The sequence below is a fragment of the Haliotis rufescens genome, unplaced genomic scaffold (genome assembly GCF_023055435.1).
Source record: "Haliotis rufescens isolate VD_foot unplaced genomic scaffold, xgHalRufe1.0.p SCAF_9, whole genome shotgun sequence".
In the NCBI taxonomy this organism is placed as follows: Eukaryota; Metazoa; Mollusca; class Gastropoda; order Lepetellida; family Haliotidae; genus Haliotis; species Haliotis rufescens.
The window spans coordinates 2,793,484-2,805,572 of NW_025964383.1; the positions used below are offsets into that span (position 1 = coordinate 2,793,484).

At 38.0% G+C, this 12,089-nt stretch overlaps 1 protein-coding gene across 2 annotated transcripts in view; it reads left to right on the top strand.

The window, feature by feature from the left end:
• The first annotated feature begins 3,432 nt into the window (after window positions 1–3,432).
• The window catches only part of LOC124123036 (acetylcholinesterase-like), a 123,000-nt gene continuing 114,343 nt past the window's right edge, over window positions 3,433–12,089 (top strand). For both annotated transcript variants that reach the window (XM_046486279.2, XM_046486280.2), the window contains exon 1: window positions 3,433–3,718. The gene's annotated coding sequence lies outside the window, so the exon portion shown is untranslated. The remainder of the gene's footprint in view (window positions 3,719–12,089) is intronic.

The window sequence follows — 12,089 nt, forward strand, 5'->3', positions numbered from 1 at the left end:
ACAAATAACATGAACATACTCCCTATATATGTGCGAGTGGACATCTGACAGTACAAACTACATGAATATACTCCCAATATGTGTGCGTGTCTACATCTGACTTTACAAACTACATGAGTATACTCCCTATCTGTCTGCGAGCGGACATCTAACTGTACAAATTACATGAACATACTCCCTATATGTGTGCGAGTGGACATCTGACGGTACAAACTACATGTATATATTCCCTATATGTGTGCGTGTTGACACCTGACTGTACAAACTGCATGCATATACTCCCTATCTGTCTGCGTTTTGACATCTGACTTTACAAACTGCATGATTTAACCCCCATCTGACATACTCTTTCATTGCAATTTAAACGACCCATCTCACAAGAGCGACTGAAACTAAATGTGTCACCACATCTACACATGAAACCCCGTCATGCATATATAATAGTAACACACACATGTTTGTGGCCATGAAACACCGGTGTGTGAATGCACCAAGAGAAACACATGCCTGTATCACACATTCATGAAAGCCCGTCTTGTGTATACACACCAACAGTCAGACATACACGAAAGCCCGTCTTGTGTACACACCAACAGTCACACATACATGAAAGCCCATCTTGTGTATACAAACCAACAGTCACACATACATGAAACCCCATCTTGTGTATACACACCAACAGTCACACATACATGAAACCCCATCTTGTGTATACACACCAACAATCACACATACATGAAACCCCGTCTTGTGTATACACACCAACAATCACACATACATGAAACCCCATCTTGTGTATACACACCAACAATCACACATACATGAAACCCCATCTTGTGTATACACGCCAACAGTCACACATACATGAAACCCCATCTTGTGTATACACACCAACAATCACACATATATGAAACCCCGTCTTGTGTATACACACCAACAATCACACATGCAATAAACCCCGTCTTGTGTACACGCCAACAGTCACAAATATATGAAACCCCGTCTTGTATACACACCAACAGTCACACATACATGAAAGCCCGTCTTGTGTACACACCAACAGTCACACATATATGAAACCCCGTCTTGTATACACACCAACAATCACACATGCAAGTCTACATGAAACCCCGTCTTGTGTACACACCAACAGTCACACATGCAATAAACCCCGTCTTGTGTATACACACCAACAGTCACACATGGATGGAAGTCCATCTTGTGTATACACACCAACAGTCACACATACATGAAACCCCATCTTGTGTATACACACCAACAGTCACACATACATGAAACCCCGTCTGGTGTATACACACCAACAATCACACGTATATGAAAACCCGTCTTGTGTACACACCAACAGTCACACATACATGAAAACAATCTTGTGTATACACACCAACAATCACACATATATGAAACCCCGTCTTGTGTATACACACCAACAATCACACATGCAATAAACCCCGTCTTGTGTACACGCCAACAGTCACACATATATGAAACCCCGTCTTGTATACACACCAACAGTCACACAAACATGAAAGCCCGTCTTGTGTACACACCAACAGTCACACATATATGAAACCCCGTCTTGTATACACACCAACAATCACACATGCAAGTCTACATGAAACCCCGTCTTGTGTACACACCAACAGTCACACATGCAATAAACCCCGTCTTGTGTATACACACCAACAGTCACACATGGATGAAAGTCCATCTTGTGTATACACACCAACAGTCACACATACATGAAACCCCATCTTGTGTATACACACCAACAGTCACACATATATGAAACCCCGTCTGGTGTATACAAACCAACAGTCACACGTATATGAAAACCCGTCTTGTGTACACACTAACAGTCACACATACATGAAAGCCCATCTTGTGTATACACACCAACAGTCTTACATACATGAAAGCCCATCTTGTGTATACACGCCAACAGTCACACATATATGAAACCCCGTCTTGTGTATACACACCAACAGACACACATATATGAAACACCGTCTGGTGTATACACACCAACAGTCACACATATATGAAACCCCGTCTTGTGTATACACACCAACAGTCACACATATATGAAACCCCGTCTTGTGTATACACACCAACAATCACACATACATGAAACCCCATCTTGTGTATACACACCAACAGTCACACATACATGAAACCCCATCTTGTGTATACACACCAACAGTCACACATATATGAAACCCCGTCTGGTGTATACAAACCAACAGTCACACGTATATGAAAACCCGTCTTGTGTACACACTAACAGTCACACATACATGAAAGCCCATCTTGTGTATACACACCAACAGTCAGACATACATGAAAGCCCATCTTGTGTATACACACCAACAGTCACACATACATGAAAGCCCATCTTGTGTATACACATCAACAGTCACACATACATGAAAGCCCATCTTGTGTATACACACTAACAGTCACACATACATGAAAGCCCATCTTGTGTATACACACCAACAGTCACACATGCAATAAACCCCGTCTTGTGTACACGCCAACAGTCACACATATATGAAACCCCGTCTTGTGTATACACACCAACAGACACACATATATGAAACACCGTCTGGTGTATACACACCAACAGTCACACATATATGAAACCCCGTCTTGTGTATACACACCAACAGTCACACATATATGAAACCCCGTCTTGTGTATACACACCAACAATCACACATACATGAAAACCCGTCTTGTATACACACCAACAGTCACACATATATGAAACCCCGTCTTGTGTATACACACCAACAGTCACACATCCTTGAAAGCCCGTCTTGTGTATACACACCAACAGTCACACATACATGAAAGCCCATCTTGTATATACACACCAACAATCATACATATATGAAACCCCGTCTGGTGTATACACACCAACAGTCACACGTATATGAAAACCCGTCTTGTGTACACACTAACAGTCACACATGCATGAAATCCAGGTAGGTTGCCAACGATTAAGCGGTCAAAGGGAGATAACTTCTCCTCGTCTAAACCGAACACTACAAAGTCTGAGCCAGGTTTAAGTGGGTGATCCACAGAATTACACACCACGACATAAATGCTTCCTAAACATAAGAATGCACACACTTGCTGAGTACATAATCTAATCTTGTGAATGCAAGCAGTTTTGATCTCACTATATTGTCTATACTAATATAAATAAAACCTTCACTGCATTCATCAGCCATTCGTTGGTGCATACCAGAGGGCAATCAGCCTGGAAATACCCAAGTAGCAGGCAAGTTCCCAAACGTATGTTTGTCAACATTTCACTGGGAGAGGATACAGAAGTCAGTCTGGTTTACAAATCTATTCTAGTCGTAAGCACGTGAGAGGCAGGCGCAGACGTGAACGCGAAGCTATAAATAGCTTCAGAAGATACAGTTTCAGCCAGGCGAGTGGATTCCACTTTCAGTGGTAGATCTAATCCCACAGCCCTGCTGTTGTTGTACCTCACAGACCTCCTCACACCAACACCACGGAGACCTTGAGACACAGGAGCATAGTACGATTATAAGTCTAATTGTATGATTTGCGCGGATTAAGTCGTAAATCCGAGTGGGTGCAACATGGGATTACACAGAGTGCCCCCCAACAAACCCCAATAATCCAGAAGAGGTACAGTGGTAAAGTCACCTACAACTTCTAGGTACGTACGTAGCAAATAGATAAGCATGCTTCCGTCTGACTACACATAGATGCAGGGTATACTTGGGAGACGGAGTTTTGAAGTAAGTTAACTTTCTCTTTATATCGCATTGGGGTCATTGTGGTCACGCTTCACACGTTAACATGTATTCGTAACTGTGTTGCTGAGCCTTACATGATTTGAAACAAGGTATAAAATGTCCAGCAACGGCGTACACCTGGATACCATGATAGCAAGTGCCAGTAGCTTCCATTTCGTTATGATGGTGTTGAGGCGAGATATTCCCCCACTCACGGTTATCTATGTTCGTACAATACTACTTGTTATAGATGTTTATAGGAAACGTACATACATGTTTAGTTTTATACCACTGTACATCAGCATCATAAAGTTATTGGTTTACGATTCAATATCCAATGAAACGATGCTGGATAGCGAGTTAAATAAGTACCAACATAAATCACATAACGATAATCCCATCCAGCAAATCCAAATCATAAACGAATTTTGGAGATAAAAATAAGTGATATATACCTGAGATAAGAATATTGGTATGTACGTGAGCGTAATTGCAACGTGTCTATATTTTGCATTTAGGTAAGTGCAATATACACTATATCAACGCTACATAGTGACTGTTGTGTAATATACACTATATCAACGCTACATAGTGACTGTTGTGTAATATACACTATATCAACGCTACATAGTGACTGTTGTGTAATATACACTATATCAACGCTACATAGTGACTGTTGTGTAATAAACAACTACACCAATACTACATAGTCACTGACTGTTGTGTAACATGCACTATATCAATGCAACACAGTGACTGGTGTGTAATATACACTACATCAACAGGTCATAGTAATTGTTGTGTGATATACACTATATCAACACTATAGTAATTGTTGTGTAATATACACTATATCAACACTATAGTAATTGTTGTGAAATATACACTATATAAACACAGCATAGTAATTGTTGTGAAATATACACTATATCAACACGGCATAGTAATTGTTGTGTTATATACACTACATCAACACGTAATAGTAATTGTTGTGTTATAAACATTACATCAACACGGCATAGTAATTGTTGTGTTATATACACTACATCAACACGTAATAGTAATTGTTGTGTTATAAACATTACATCAACACGGCATAGTAATTGTTGTGTTATATACACTACATCAACACGTAATAGTAATTGTTGTGTAATATACACTACATCAATACGTCATAGTAATTGTTGTGTTATATACACTACATCAACACGTCATAGTAATTGTTGTGTAATATATACTATATCAACACGGCATAGTAATTGTTGTGTAATATACACTATATCAACTCATAGTAATTGTTGTGTAATATACACTATATCAACAGGTCATTGTAATTGTTGTGTAATATACACTATATCAACACGGCATAGTGACTTGTGTAGTATACACGATATGAAAGTGACATAGTGACTCCTATGTTACAAACACTAATACTCAATAACACTCGGAAATCTGAAGACACATAAGGTTTTTTGACATTGTTTATCGGACACTCTCCGTAGCACTCTCTCTCTCTCAACGCGTACCGAAATAACACTCGTACAGGCGTCCTGAAAAGTTTTGATGTCATGATACATCTGAAACCACTTGGTTAGCAGAATGCAGAGATATATCTTGCAGAGACTTAATTGATTATTTATGCTGATAAATGATAATCAAATGCAGTGTATTATGCAGATGCCAGAGTCCTGTCGCCATGCCGAATGACACGCTTTTTAGATTTAGAACATGTTGTTTGTCAATACAAGTATTTATTTTGGCCACTTACATAAGTTTGGAAACATGAATGAGCCTAATATCTAAAGAGGATATATAACACTACTAAACACACTATTATTACGGACAACCGCATCAAACCATGGATACGTGAACAAAATAAAGTTTTAAATTAATGTCGCCCAAAATTCAGAGAAAATGATTTACTTGAAGATCAAACATTTGTACTCCTACAGACATGAATTCATATGACGGATATATGTATGTTCATACAAGGGTTCGACAAGTTTTGTTTCTACTGTATATAGAAGAATTTGTACATGGACTTCTGGCGAGTGATAGCAGAGTAATATTTATTGATGAAAGTCCATCTGTTCTTTTCCTTATATATTTTGCTTAATTTGCAGATTCCGCTAGCCTTTCACTAAATAACGATATATATTTTATGTGAACATCGTCAAAGTGGGATTTGTAAATCGATGTAAATAAAACAAAGGTTGTATTTTAAAACGATGGAAAGGTGTCAAAAGCTGAAAAGTGGTTCCTGAATGTTTTTCGATTAAAAGTGAATTTCTAATTGCAAGTACATTTCAAAATGTAGCACATTGTCAAAAGCAGAAAATGCACTACACTTTGTCAAACAATTCTTAGCTAATTGCAAGACCTACCTGTTGATGTGCATGTGAGTTGCTAGACTGCAAATACAACCGATATTGCTGCAAGACACAACTAGGTGTCATTGAACAGGATAAAAGACGTTAATAGTTGGTACTTGTTACCTTGCCTGGCGCTCGGCATACTGGGTTACACAAGGACCGGTAAGGCTCGGAGTATAATATGTCTGAGTTGGGTCTCCATATTAAACTGCGGTGTGGTGTCTCACTGGGCTAGCACTACAAAAGCGGCATATAGGTAGATTACTAGTTAAGCTGTGTAATAATAACACTGAATGTATTTGTTACTTATCTTTTGAATGTTTATTGTAGCACATTGTTATAACTGCTTATCATTTGAAAACAACACACGTGGCCATGATATGAAAAGACAATCAAATACTAATGCAGATGTAGGCGTTACTAACATGACATTTTTGTTAACATTAAATAGTCATAGTGTAATCCCGTAGATGGATCTTATCGCTAACCACCAGGGGGGCATTTTGTTTTTATTTATTAATCACTTATTTAGTGCCACATTTATGCACATTCTAATACTTCGTAAGCTGATTACTATTTAGACAATTTTCGGAGCATTTTCTCGAAATTCCCCAGTAATCCGCTAGAAAAAAGGACAAAAGGAAAAGGCATTTGAATTGCAGATTATGTAGATCATGTAGTATAAACGTCAATGACAGTCTCGGTTGTGTGCCGAAACAGATTCCAATGGAAAGCAAAACAGCGGTGAAAATTATGAATTGATCATTAAAAATCAATGATGACACCAATAGAAATACTTTCTAGAAGAGTGAGAGCCGCAATTTCAGCACCAGCATTTTTCCTAAATCCAAACTGTAGGGGGTGAAGAAAGGCTACATCGTCGTTTGTCGATTTTTCGATTCTGTTGAGAAGCATTCTTTGGAAAAGCTTACTTAGGACTGAAGTTAGTGTTATGCCCCTGTAGCTGGATCACTTTTACTTTTTCCTCGTCCCTTACGTACTGGTGTGATTTCGCCAATATGATACATTTTGGGTATATATTCATGTTTAATAATATCATTGAATAATACCATAATACGCTTTTATAAAGATCTTTCCGCATACTTAATATGTTCATTTGTGAACATCGGGTCCTGGAGATATATTGTTTTTTAGTCCTTTAACTGTACTTAATGCCTCTGTAATGGTGAATGGTCTCTTCAATAGATGGTTAGCAGTGACATCGTTATCAGCATCAGATGTTTCGTTATTTTCAGTATTACTCTACAAAGTGTCTCCTATCTATTGTGGTCTTTGTAGTGTTCCCTATCTATTGTGGTATGTGTGGTATTCTCTACAAAGTGGCTCCTATCTATTGTGGTCTGTGTAGTGTTATCTACAAAGTGTCTCCTATCTATTGTGGTCTTTGTAGTGTTCCCTATCTGTTGTGGTCTGTGTGGTATTCTCTACAAAGTGTCTCCTATCTATTGTGTCCTGTGTAGTGTTCCCTATCTATTGTGGTCTGTGTGGTATTCTCTACAAAGTGGCTCCTAACTATTGTGGTCTGTGTGGTGTTCCCTGTCTATTGTGGTCTGTGTAGTATTCTCTACAAAGTGTTCCCTATCTATGGTCTTCTGTGTAGTATTCTCTACAAAGTGTCTCCTATATATTGTGGTCTGTGTAGTGTTCCCTATCTATTGTGGTCTGTGTAGTGTTCCCTATCTATTGTGGTCTGTGTAGTGTTCCCTATCTATTGTGGTCTGTGTAGTGTTCCCTATCTATTGTGGTCTGTGTAGTGTTCCCTATCTATTGTGGTCTGTGTAGTGTTCCCTATCTAATGTGGTCTGTGTAGTGTTCCCTATCTATTGTGGTCTGTGTAGTGTTCCCTATCTAATGTGGTCTGTGTAGTGTTCCCTATCTATTGTGGTCTGTGTAGTGTTCCCTATCTAATGTGGTCTGTGTAGTGTTCCCTATCTATTGTGGTCTGTGTAGTATTCTCTATCTATTGTGGTCTGTGTAGTGTTCCCTATCTATTGTGGTCTGTGTAGTATTCTCTACAGAGTGTTCCCTATCTGTTGTCTTCTGTGTAGCATTTTCTACCAAGTTGCTCCTATCTATTGTCTTCTGTGTAGTATTATCTACAAATGTCTCCTATATATTGTGGTCTGTGTAGTATTCTCTACAAAGTGGCTCCTAACTATTGTGGTCTGTGTAGTGTTCCCTGTCTATTGTGGTCTACGTAGTGTTCCCTGTCTATTGTGGTCGGTGTTGTATTTTCTACCAAGTGTTTCCTCTCTGTTGTGGTCTGTGAAGTGTTTCCTCTCTGTTGTGGTCTGTGAAGTGTTTCCTCTCTGTTGTGGTCTGTGAAGTGTTTCCTCTCTGTTGTGGTCTGTGTAGTGTTTCCTCTCTGTTGTCGTCTGTGAAGTGTTTCCTCTCTGTTGTGGTCTGTGAAGTGTTTCCTCTCTGTTGTGGTCTGTGAAGTGTTTCCTCTCTGTTGTGGTCTGTGTAGTGTTTCCTCTCTGTTGTCGTCTGTGAAGTGTTTCCTCTCTGTTGTGGTCTGTGAAGTGTTTCCTCTCTGTTGTGGTCTGTGAAGTGTTTCCTCTCTGTTGTGGTCTGTGAAGTGTTTCCTCTCTGTTGTGGTCTGTGTAGTGTTCCCCCTCATTGTGCTCTGTGTAGTATTCTCTATTAAGTGTCCCCAGTGTGGTATGTTCTGTAAACCTTTATCGAAAACAGATTTGTCCCAGGAAATGCTTGAAAAACACTATGCTTCTGATTCTTAAAAAACAGAAATTGTCTGCCACAAGAAACACACCAAAAACTAGGCTCACAGTTTTAATTTTAAAAATAGTTGGCGTTGCAGCTGTAGCTGACAAAATATCCAGTCTCCAAACAAAACCATGCCAACAAGAGCAGTTGAAATTAACATCATTCACCAGCAGAAGCATGTGAGAGCAATAACAATACAACTAGGGGTAGCTTTGCCTAATTGCTCTTGTCTCACATTCGACGTCACAATCAAACGTTATAAGTTAATTTCGACCATACGGGAGCCCTTCCAACAAAGACATCAAGTGCTACGTCCTTCCTACAACACAACTCCATTCCAGAATCACGTTTCAAACATCACATGTTCAATTAACTAGGTCATTTCGTTTCACAAATTTCTCGCTAAGAACCCTGGATACAGACAGATGGTTTACTCTTCGTGTGCAAGTTGCCCGTGTTTGTCAAATCAAAACTATCAAGAAACCTGGATTTGTGCCAGGTGATTTTGATGCAGCATAAAGATAACATCAGCACGAAACACACACCTAATCTGCACCTCCAAAGCCAACAGCCCTCCTTGTTGAAATCAATAGTTCAGCCGCCATCTAAATTATTGCAAATATACTCTCGAAACAAAGTAAGAGATATTCGAAAATTAGAGATGAGAACAGAAATACAAAATGCTATCGAGTGATGGCATAATAATCAACAGAACATATTGGCGGTGAATTGTAAGGTGCAAACACCGAAGAAAAACGACAGGTGTGTGTTGTCATAAATGATTCTTTGAGATGACTTGATAATCAATGTCACCATGATTGGTCAAACGTTCGTTTAGGCAGTCTCTTAAGATGTACACGGCGGTCACTAGCGCTGTCGTCTTCTGAAAGATAAAGCGTGGATATATAGCTTGGCGTTCAAACGGCATAACCATTGGCGCCAGTATGTTGTCTCGGTATTACTGTCGTGTGCCCATCCATGGACAATATGTACTGGCGTTCTTGCAGTCATATTGATACCGCCTGTTACGACGTAAATTGTTGTAAAAAGGTAAATTGTAATACTTGCAGCAAATTGTAATAATTTTGACGTAAATTGTAATAACAACGTAAATTGTAATAAAACTTGACGTAAATTGTAATACGCAAATTGTAATAAAAAATGACGTAAATTGTAATAATCTCAACTTGCGGTAAAATGTAATAACGTTTTACGTAAATTGTAATAACCTTATACGTTTATTGTCAAAGGCGTTAAATGACTAGAACCTATCCTTGTCAGGATTGGTACAGAGTTTATCGTACAATCGTCATTAAAGTATGGGTGTGGGGGAGGATTGAGGCCGTTATCGTACTTTGTTGTATAATTATATGTATATATAAACGCATTGGAATTTCGTTTCTATGGTTGTCCAGAAGAGGATTAATTACTAGAATGAACTTAGTTTTCTTATTTATTTTTGTACTTAATTTTAATATATCCTATTGACGATTTTCATCATAATTGTTCATATTTAACCTAATGGAATCATATTTCAATTGGTAAAGTAGGTAGTAATATACACAATGGAATAATTATAACGTAACAAACTTGCACAAACATATTGATGTGTAAATGTGGAAAGTCTGAATTTTACTGACTGAAGCAAATTTATTTATTTTGCAACTGTATATTTGTACATATTTTATGCGGAGAGGGGTTTACTAAGTTGCAAGAAGTTGTTCCCAATATAATTCTCATTTTGTTCTGTGAATAAAATATGTTGAAACTAAACTAAACTAGCAAATGGATGACATGTCATTCTGCAGTAGTCTGTGTGCAAGCTGATTTATACATGTTCATATACATAATATCAATTTATTATTATTCAAGTTTCATTTTTTTTAACGTTGCTCGGAGGATGTAAAGCAAATAATGACAATGTCCTGGGCGATGTACATGTAGGTATGTGAACCCGCAAGGACTACCTTTATCAATTAGTTTACGTGCAGCTTGTGTCATGTCTGTATTGTTAGAATGATACTCTAGCAACTGTACACATCGAAATTTATGACTGAAAGATGCATCCTCGGGTTAAAAATGATGGATTACATTAGGTACGTCTATTCGACAAATAGGTTAATTGATTTATCATCCAAAAGTAGCTTAGCTAGGAGTCCATTGCAATAACAATGAGTTACGCGTTACCGAAGAGAGCTCTGTGCAACCGGACCCTGAAATTATGTCGATTTCCATTGGAGGTTTACTTAATTTGATAAACGAGACAATTCGATCGTATTTATACATTATATTTTGACGAAGAACTCAAATACAATAAATGAGGGACAGATCTCCTGTGCAATGTCAAAGGAAAAAAACCAGTCGTCAGAAAATGCAGCATAGATTTCCCATGCATGGGGAAGGAGAATACTTAATACATAACATTATATACAATGTTTTTATTAATATCAAAAGAGGGGCGTGGATATTATTTACCTACATTGCATATACTTTTAGATATTGTGTATTCTCGATCTTTGTGAACTTCTCACAGATAAAGAAATGATAATAGATAAATGCAAACCATGTTAACTTATGCAATATTTGTACCAATGTATGATTAACATATGGATCATTAATATAACATGAAATATTTCCTTTCATAGGAGGAAGTATATTAAATGAAATAAATGTAACTGTCTGGATGCCTTTCATATGTCATGAAGAACTAACAACACATTACTGACAACTTTTGCTGGGATAATAACTCCTTGCCCCAACAACAAAAACAGAATCCATCATGATAACGGCACGAAATCATAATTCAAAGCATACACAAATAATACCCGGTATCTTCGGGCATGTCTTGTTGAGTTTCAAAGAGCATCAGAATGTATAATAAATTTGTTGCAATCAATTATTGCTGAAATATATCTGTTTTGATCAAAATTGAAAGGATGGAAAATCTATAATGAAAAGGGTTTTGTCACTAACGTAAATATTCTCTTTGACCTTATACGAAGAGTATTCTAAGATCATTAAACTCGGCAATCGTTGGTGGATTGCGCCAAGCTACCTTGATACCAAATTTGGTACCTCTCGTATAATGCGGTACATAATTTTCGAAACAGATAATTACGTTTTTCATAAGTTATCACTAATTTGTGACATATATACGGACATAAATTACCTCAGA